The sequence below is a fragment of the Gavialis gangeticus genome, unplaced genomic scaffold, assembly GCF_001723915.1.
Source record: "Gavialis gangeticus isolate Ggan-Ray unplaced genomic scaffold, GavGan_comp1, whole genome shotgun sequence".
NCBI lineage: Eukaryota > Metazoa > Chordata > Crocodylia > Gavialidae > Gavialis > Gavialis gangeticus.
This window is the reverse complement of record NW_017729008.1, coordinates 31,294,887-31,303,785: the sequence shown is the minus strand read 5'-3', so window position 1 is coordinate 31,303,785 and position 8,899 is coordinate 31,294,887. Positions and strand designations below refer to the sequence as shown.

General features: G+C 45.6%; 1 protein-coding gene and 1 long non-coding RNA gene across 10 annotated transcripts in view; one reads left to right on the top strand and one right to left on the bottom strand.

Annotated features, from left to right (window-relative positions):
• Positions 1-330, bottom strand: part of SEPHS1 (selenophosphate synthetase 1) — a 46,360-nt gene extending 46,030 nt beyond the window's left edge. Inside the window, exon 1 of one of the 2 annotated variants that reach the window (XM_019509551.1) lies at positions 270-330. The gene's annotated coding sequence lies outside the window, so the exon portion shown is untranslated. Of the gene's footprint in view, positions 1-84; positions 237-269 lie in introns of those variants that run through there. The other variant, XM_019509548.1, reaches the window with a different exon arrangement.
• A 584-nt stretch (positions 331-914) lies between these two features.
• The window catches only part of LOC109292208, a 55,643-nt gene continuing 47,658 nt past the window's right edge, over positions 915-8,899 (top strand). For 4 of the 8 annotated variants that reach the window (XR_002096072.1, XR_002096068.1, XR_002096070.1 and 1 more), the window contains exons 1-2: positions 915-1,036; positions 3,982-4,056. This is a non-coding gene — a long non-coding RNA (uncharacterized LOC109292208). Of the gene's footprint in view, positions 1,037-3,981; positions 4,057-4,854; positions 4,976-5,681; positions 5,770-8,899 lie in introns of those variants that run through there. The other 4 variants (XR_002096066.1, XR_002096067.1, XR_002096069.1 and 1 more) reach the window with 2 other exon arrangements.

Sequence of the window (8,899 nt, the reverse complement as noted above, 5' to 3'; positions counted from 1 at the left end):
CGCGGAGGCCAAGTCCCCTTTAAATCTCGCCGCCTGCCCCCCTCCCCCCTCGCCTCCGCCTCCGCGGGGCTCCCCCCCTCGTACCGGCTCCTCCGCGCCTCCGCCTCCTCCCGCCAGCGGGACTCCCAGCCGCTCCCACAATGCACCGGGCCCGGGCTCCCTCCGCGCCGCCTGAACAGAAATGCCGCCGCCGCCGGGCGCGAGGGGGTTAACGCCCCCCCCCCGCGGGGGCCGCGGCCGAGCGGGGGCCTTTAAGGGCGGACACCTGCCTTTAAGGGGAGGGGAGAGCCGAACAGCGCGCGCTATAGCGGGGCCGCCCCTTGGGGCGGGGAGCTGGGGGGACCGCCCCCCTCCCTGCCGTGGGGGTGGAGCCGTGGCTCGCGCCTCGTGTCGTCACGCGGCCGTTGGGGATCCCTCGCTCCCGCAGGCACCAGGTGCACGGGGTAGGAAGCAGAAAGCAGAACAGTGCATCTTGTCTGGCCCTCAGCTCTGCTTTCTGCTCCCTTTCCTGTGCACTCTACCCCATCCACTGCTCTGCTTTCTGCTTCCTTTCCCTGTGCCCCCGTCGGATCCACAGCTCTGCTTTCTGCTCCCTTCCTTGTGCACCCTGCCCCACCCACAGGTCTTTCTGCTCCCTTCCCTGTGCACTCTACCCCATCCACTGCTCTGCTTTGCTGCTCTGCTTTCTGTTCCTTCCCTGTGCACCCTGCTTGATCTGCTGCTCTGCTTTCTGTGCACCCTGCCCCCATCCCCTGCTCTGCTTTCTGCTCCGTCCACAGTGTGCCCTGCCCAATCTGCTGCTCTGCTTTCTGCTTCCCTAGCCTCTGTCCTGTCCTGTCCAGCCCACGGCTCTGTTTTCTGCTCCCCACCCAATCCGCTGCTCTGCTTTCTGCTCCCTGCCCAGTCTGCTGCTCTGCTTTCTGCTTCCTTTCCCTGTGCGCCCTGTCCAATCTGCTGCTCTTAGCATGGCTGACCCTCCAGGATTGCCCTGGTGTCTCCAGGAATGAGAGAGCAATCTCTTGGAGGCTGCTGAGAGGTAAATGATGGGGAGTGCTCATTAAAATAAATATGAAACGTTGAATCCGATGTATGCAGTATTCCAATGGGTTTTTTAAAAGTAACAGGAACATGCGTTTGCCTTCCTGATGTAGAGCCTACGCACCGTGATGTGTAACTCATCTGCACGAGCTCACGGGCACGTTGGCGTTGTGTTGTGGGCACACTAGTGTTCCAGAAACCTCCCGAAATAGATTCGAACAGAGTTGGCAATCCTAGCTGCTCTGCTTGCTGCCTGGTCTGCTCTGCTTTCTGATCCCTGTTCTATTGGCCCCTATGCTGCCTGCTCCCTCCGGGCTCTGCCACGTGCCGTGCACAAGCTTCCCTTGCCACCTGCGGGATCTGTGCTGCAGGTTGGCCGCCCTGGCCTCGCGCGTGCAGGCTGTATTTTAGACTCACGATTGTGTCAGCCTCTAGCTGTAGGCGGCAGGTGTGCTTCAAGCCTTGGACCTAGCAAAAATGGCTTTAAGAGGTCTTTCCCTCCACCACAAACAGTACTTGATATCATTAGCTTTGGGAGAGGTTTTGTGACCAGCATTACTTCTCCCTCTCTACATTTGTTCACGTGTTTTTTGCATAGATTGCGACGGGCCAGAGTCAGTTTTATGTGTTTACGTTAAAGTTTGCTTTCCTGTGTGACTTTTGTGTGGGCGAGTCCACTGCGCTTTGGGGCTTGCAAAAACACTGCAGGGGTATGTTTAAGCCCAAACATGAAAAGTAGAAGCGGTTCTTTTTTAATCTCTAGTTGGGCATCTAATAGTATGGTTAGTCATGTACGCTTTGGGGCAAAGTGTCTCTTGAACGCACTAAAACTCTCGTATGGATGAACCAGGGGGTAGTTTTAACACCTTTTAGGTGGTAGCATTCAAATAAAGGAATGAGCACAGGACTGATCTCAACCAGCTAACAATTAAGATGAAAGCTTGTCTGTCTGCACCAGGATACTATTACATGGGTAATGTGGGTCCTGGACCAGTTGGAGCAATGTCTCGGACTGGCCAGGACAGGCACGCATCTCAGGCCCAGTGCGTGGGACTGGTCCAGCCATGCGTAGATCAACTCAGACCCAGGGCATCACCAAGGGCTGGATGATGGGGCTCTGCAGGCCAAATCCAGCACATGGGCCGTACTGTTGATGCACCTTAAAAGATGCTTTAAAATCCAATCCGGCAAACTTTACCAGGCTGGTCCAGACCAGGAGGAATGCATGCTTTTAAAAAGAATTTGCTAATGTAGAGTGCCAATCAAAAAACCTGCTATTCCTGTCCTGTGGGAAATTCTGAGAATTTGGCACTTTGTTTTATCATGAACTGGGTTGAAAAGTAAAACCTCTGAATTCTTCATTAAATGAAAGTCTGAATATATTATTTCTACAGTTATCAAACTTTTATTTCAATACTACAAAGTTTTAATACGATCAAATGATTTTACTTTTTCATCTGGATTTTTATATTAAATAATAATGAGCAGCAAAAAGTTAATGCTGAAATTAACTTGGTCAAAAGTCAGCATCTTATGTGTGGGGAAAAACGTGCTGTCAGATGATTTTTTTTATTTGTTTACGTGGCTTAACTAAAATTATTTAAACTGCTACTGTAGGCAAGGCAAACTACTTTAACATGTGGTAGGTGGCCATTTTGTAGCCTAAACTTTTCCACCACCCCAGCTAATGTGTGCTAAACTACTATTTGTCCGGCTGAAAATATTTTTACAAGACACTTTATGCCAGTGCAGACAAGCCGACCGAGTTTTTAATAGAACAACTTGGTTCAACAGCACCTGTGGGATTGGATTGTTAAGGCAAGATGGGAGCTTTTGCCCAAGGAGGCTGCGTCCACACAAGCATGGACATTTGTTTCCCCAGGGACAAAAAGCAGTGGCACATCTTGTGCTGCTACTAGCTGTCCATGGGGAACACCTGTGCCACGCACCCTCTGGCGCCCAGCAGGTTACCCCAGTGGGGTAGGGGATGTTGGGGCCAGCAACCGTGCTGGCCCCAGCAGCCTTCCCCGGGGGCTCCTGCTGCTTGGAGCCTGGCCAGCAGCTGGTGTGTGGCATCAGCCAGCCGGGCTCCTGTTTTGGGCAGCGCACACTACCCCTGTTTGCACTGCCCTGCTTTTTTTTTTTTTTTTTTTTTTGCATGGGTTTTTTTAACCTCAGGATCTTCTAAGGTCAAAAAACCCACCCCACAATGCTACCTTGCAGTGTGGGGAACACCTGAATTACGATGTGTGGCCCTGGGCAGACAGGTCTGTGGTGCCATGTACCACACAGCCACACTTATCTGGACATGCCTGTAGAGGATTGGGTTTTTAATTTAACTTCAAATGGAAAAGTTGACCTCTGTGGGGATGGGTCTGGCATACAAGCCTAGGTAGAAGAAAATGTGCTGTTGTAGATTTTTTTTAAAGATGTGTTTGTTTATTAACAAAATCTCAAACGTTTAATCGATTACTTGCTGTTTTCTTGGTTTTTATAGAGTATCTGGCTACCTGGGCAGGGTGATACCTTGGAGACTAACTGGTTCAGAGAGGCACGAGCTCTTGTATAGCCAACAACCTACTTTATCAGATGCTATGAATGTACGATCTGAAGCCTCCCATCGTGAGACTGAGATAACATGTTTTCTGGCAGAAAGTTGTAGGCTAAACGTGACTATTTAACCAGGCAATTTAAATCATTCTAACAGTAACACATCCTCTTCCTCATTTATTCTGCCTCTTGACTCTGTGTCATCTGAAAACCAGAGCAAAAAAATTATAAACATAATTAAGATTACTGATAATTCACGTTACTGGGGCAATAAACAGCTCTTGGTCCTGCTACCAATGTTTCAGTTGACTGGATCTCCCTAGTAACAGCTGACTTTTTGAGATCAGTCAGCAAGCCAGTTTTTAATCTGGTAATCTGCCTTGTTATTTACAGTGCAAGTCTCTGAGTCTGCATAATTTCTAAATAAGACAACGTTTGATGAAGAATTAAACCACAGCAAAACAAAAGGTAAGTTCTGAAAGATATTACCCACGCAGACCTTTAACGAGCTTCAACCTCTGTGCACTAACATAATGTGTTCAGTCTTTCCAGCTTCGTTTTCCTTAGTATCCTTATACAAACAAGCCATACATTTGCAGAAATCCATTCGGGGACCTGTGTTAAGATTTTTACTAAAATCAATTTGACATGTTGGAACCTGAAATAATAAAAAGGGTTTAGGTTTGAGAGCCTCTTCAGTTTGTTCTTACGCCTCAAACGCTTGTAAAAATGTATGTGAAAGAATATATATGCATTAACTAAGAAAACCCATTCACTTTGCTTAAAACTTGTCTTGTAACAAGCTGTCTTCACAAAATGGGATATTTTCTTGTTATGGATAGCATAGGGCCCAATTTGGTAACTCTTGAATAGAGTAGAAAGGCAGCTAGCATATTGTAATGTGCAACTAAGTACCTAATTAAGTAATTGCCTGCTAATTCAAAGAGTGGCTTTTGTGTAACTGTCTTGGAAAAAAGTCTCGTCTAAAAGTAAGTAGAAAACGAAGGAATTAACTGAAAAGAAAAACAATTTTATAATTACTTTTTGTGAGTGAATGCACTGGGGCTGGGCCTGATCCTGCTAGCTGTTGTCACATAAATTGGCTGGAACTGAGGGTGCTCAGTGTCTCCTAGGATCAGCTGCCATGAGAAAGGCAGGCACTAATAATAGTGAGCACACTCTGTAGCTTTGCAAACTCTCCTGTCAGATACTTTATGCTTGACCTGCCAAACTTTGGTGTTTCAGCCTTAACTTTCTCTTGAGCAGACGTTGCCAATTTGAATGAATGTGCTCATGACATAGACTGGGGGGTGTCAAACGTGTCCTGTGGGGTTCCCAGACGGATCAGGAATTTGGAGATGTGTGTTGGTGATGGGAGCTGAACAACAGCTGCATTAACCAGAGCTGCTATATCTAGCTTGCAAGGAGCATTACGCACTGAATCCAGCTTTCAAGGAGGGATGAGTCTGACGCTCCTGATATAGACTGTGAGGGACTAAGATAGACAATGTCAGTCACTTCTGACCCATAATTATGACTGATATCTCCAAGCATACTTATTCAAGAGGAAGAAGGGTATGATTTGAGCTTACCTAGGAGGTCTATTGTAAACACTGACCCAGTGCTATTTTTGTATTTGATGTTACAGGATAGGTACATGTTTTAGTAGATACTTTTAATGACATCTAAAAAAAAGCCTCATCAGTGTTGTCAGGTATCCAGGTTGTAGCCATATTGGTTTAGAGGAAAAGGCAATCAGGACTCGTAGTAGAGATGATATATTTTATTAGACCAAAAAGCTTGCAATTAAAGAATTTTTTTGCAAAAATCTTGTTGATCTAATAAAAGATATCTCTACTATGCATCCTGATTTTCATTAGTGTTGTGGGAGGTAACCAATGCACTGCCCTCGCTCTCAGACTTTTTGCTGTTGACAATATTGCTGAGCCCTACATTTGAAAATCATGAGTCTGGTCCCAAAGAAAACAACCCCTGATTTTATTTTTTTAACCAACTAATACATTTGGATACTTTGCCCTCTGGTTTCTGAGCTTTTAGGGAGCAAGTGTATCACATTTTCAGTTTTTCTTTAGAGCCATGTGCCCAAGTGGGAAAGACCAGTTTTCTTGGTTATGTTTGAATCATGAAAGTCAAGATGTTCAGGCAGTATGTTTCCAGCAGGTAATGCTTTAAAAGAAAGTGCCACATACTGTGAGACAGTCAGGTGGTGTAAACCTTGCTGCACACCTTGCTTTTCTGAAAAGTTCACCAGTTTCCCATGTCCTTGTGGCATTGTTCAGCCAAGTGCACTATTAATGCAGTGTTAAACACCAAGGATGCAATGGTCTTTACCTTGCTATGCTTCGCTGGGACAGAGGAGCTGATTTCTAGGCACAAAGCTTTACTAGATATGGGACTACTGATCCAGGATGAAACTGGGAAGTGAACAGTAGGTCTGCCCCGGGGGTCTTCCAGGGGAGGTCAGGTTGAGAGAAGGGAACTGAAGGGAGGGAAGACAAGCTGGGATCCCATGGCAGAGGCAGGGTAGAGGGGTTAGAAGTAACAGGTGTTTGGGTGAACAAGCTGAATGGGAAACTCTCCTCTTAAACTGCTATTGCCCCAATCTCTATCTCTCCCTTGAGCCAGCTGGTCACTACCATCTCCCACAGGTGACCTCAGGGGTGCACTGAGAACAGAGAGGATGCGCTCCTTGTGCTGGCATTGCATCGGCACTTGGTAGTTGGAAGGAGTTAACTGTTACTGTATGGGAATCCCTGCCGGGCATAACACCTCCCATTTGATATGGGACACGGAAGAAGTTAACACAGAGAAACAAGCCAGGAGGTTCCAGGAAGCCAAACCTTGGATAGAGATTCCTCAGCCTGCCCCACAAGGTGCATCAGCCACTAGCACGTCCTAGGGCATGCCAGTCCTAGCTTTCTGAGAGGCTTAGCCTTTCATGTCTGTGGGCATAGAGGAAGAAACAGGAACTGGAGCATGCAGAGAAATTGAATCTGCATTGGTATGTGTGTTTTTCTTATTGTCAAGAATGTAAATAATCCATAACACAAGATTTTCAGGTCCTTCCAGCTGTACTTTCGGCCTCGTAGCTGGGCAAAGCCTGTAATGAGCTATTCCAGTGGTGAGCAAGTTCGGTATGTGGTGTTGCTGTGCTGCCAGCCAGAGAAAAAGAGGAGGAATCCCTGGGAGTAGTGCAAAGGTTGCTGTTCCTGCCCTTTGCCAAGATCTATGAGTTTAGGGTAGTGATCCTCAACCAGGCACAGATCCTTTGAATGGTGCTACAACGTGTGGGATGTATATGCACAGGGTCAAGATGGTTCATGACTGGCTGCTCCCCAATTCCCACTGCCTGGCCCCTCTGCAAGGAGATGAGCACTGTGATATATAAATAAGTGTTTGAAATGGGGTGTTGCTCAATTCACAACAGTTACGGAGAAGTGGCTTGAGTTTAAGAAGGTGGAAAACTGCTGGTTTAGGGATTTGGGACTTTGCAAACTCCCTTCCCAATGGAAAATTTCAGGAAATTAGAAGGAACTTCTGTATTGGAAAAAAAAAGTGTCAGAAGTATGCACCACACAAGAATGCATTTAAACAACATAGAGATTGAAGGATTAAATACTTGGAAGGCAGGAAATGCCACCCTAAGATTGCATAAGATTTTTTTTTTTTTTTTAAGATTTCTTTCTCTAGGATTTTGGAGCTGTCTGGCCTGCAAAAATCTGACTGTAGCATGTGTAAATTCTGTGATCTGGAATTATTTGGTTACAAGCCATATAATGCTCTTTTCTATGCAGTCTAATTAAGTGTGGAAAAAATGCTGTCTCCTGCAATGCTACATGACTACTTGACTGCATTAAAGAAGGGTTGCCTTCTGCACGCTTTCCCAAGCATGCAAGAGCCCTTCTGAACTTTGCACGATGTCTGCAGAGAGGGAGTTTCTTAGGTTTCTCTCTAATGATTCTGTGCATTTGTTTTTCAGCAGTTCATAATTCCTTTTGCCAAGTATATTACCTTATGTAGACCCAAGTTAAATTTAAGCAGTGCTTTCTGGTCAACTTAGGCCTCAAATTTAGGTTATATAACTTCTATGTTTATAAAACCTAGTGTTTCCATTGTGTTTCTTAAATGTCAGTGGAAACTATTTTTTTAATAAAACATCTAAACAGGCCCCTGCATTGCTTGGAGCTAATATGCTGCAGCATCCTGCAAACATCTAACTGAAAATACAGCCAGTTAGAACCAGGACTATAAACAAAAGAGACAGCAATCATTCACATTTCTAAATCCAAGCTGAGAATGAAAATAATGGAAAATGGTATTAAACCCCAATTCTGCAAAATTTAAGTCCACCATCTTCAATGGACCATTCTTGTCTTTACAGTTATGCCTGTACTTAAGATCTTTCGGGGTTGGCTCCTGACATATTAAAAAAAAATCACATCTTGTTGTTAAGTGTGATTAGTGTGAGGTTTTTTTAAACGTATGAATTTGAACCTGAATGTGCCTGTCTAACCTGTCATGCAGCACAAACTCAGCACGGAGTTTCTCACAATCTTCTCCAGTTTTCACTCAGTAAAATAAGTTTGTGTTGTTGTCACCTTTCACCACCTCACTTTCTACTTCCTCTTGCACATCATTAATATACCCTGCTAAACAGCCCTGATCCACACACCGGTCTCTCACATGCCTCAATATTTACTTCTCTTTGCTCAGAGGAACAGATGTGTGTTACGACTCTTCTGCCACTTGCCCAGGACTTTGTCACTTACCCTACACTTGAGTGAAGTAAGTTGCTTTTCTTAATAGTCTCCTCTGCCAGAGTTTATCAACAGCCTTTTGAAAGTGTAAGTAAATGTTATCTGACAGGTCACTTTTAACCACTTGTGAACGGCTCGTGTGAACTTCTCCCCTAGTGTATCATAAAAATGTAAAGAGGTGCAATTTTCCAATATGTTTCTTTTGCAGACAAGTGTATGTATCAAAGTGTTGTGTGCCTCTCTCCTCTCGATTCCCTCAGCCCACGGATAGGAAGACAACATTTAGATCTTGCAGCTGTTCTAATTTTGCAGCCAGGTTTACTTCCCTGCCATATCTGTCTGCTTCCATTCCACATCCATACCTCGCTCCCCGAGATGCTTCTTTAGCACCCGTTACTGTGTTATCCCCATTTTAGAGATGGGGGAAGTAAGGCAAAGATTACATGACTTGCCCACAGTAGAGAAAAGGGCCCTCATTTTCAAGTCCCAGGCAGATACTTTGCCTATTGCACCATCTTTCCTCCCCCCCCCCC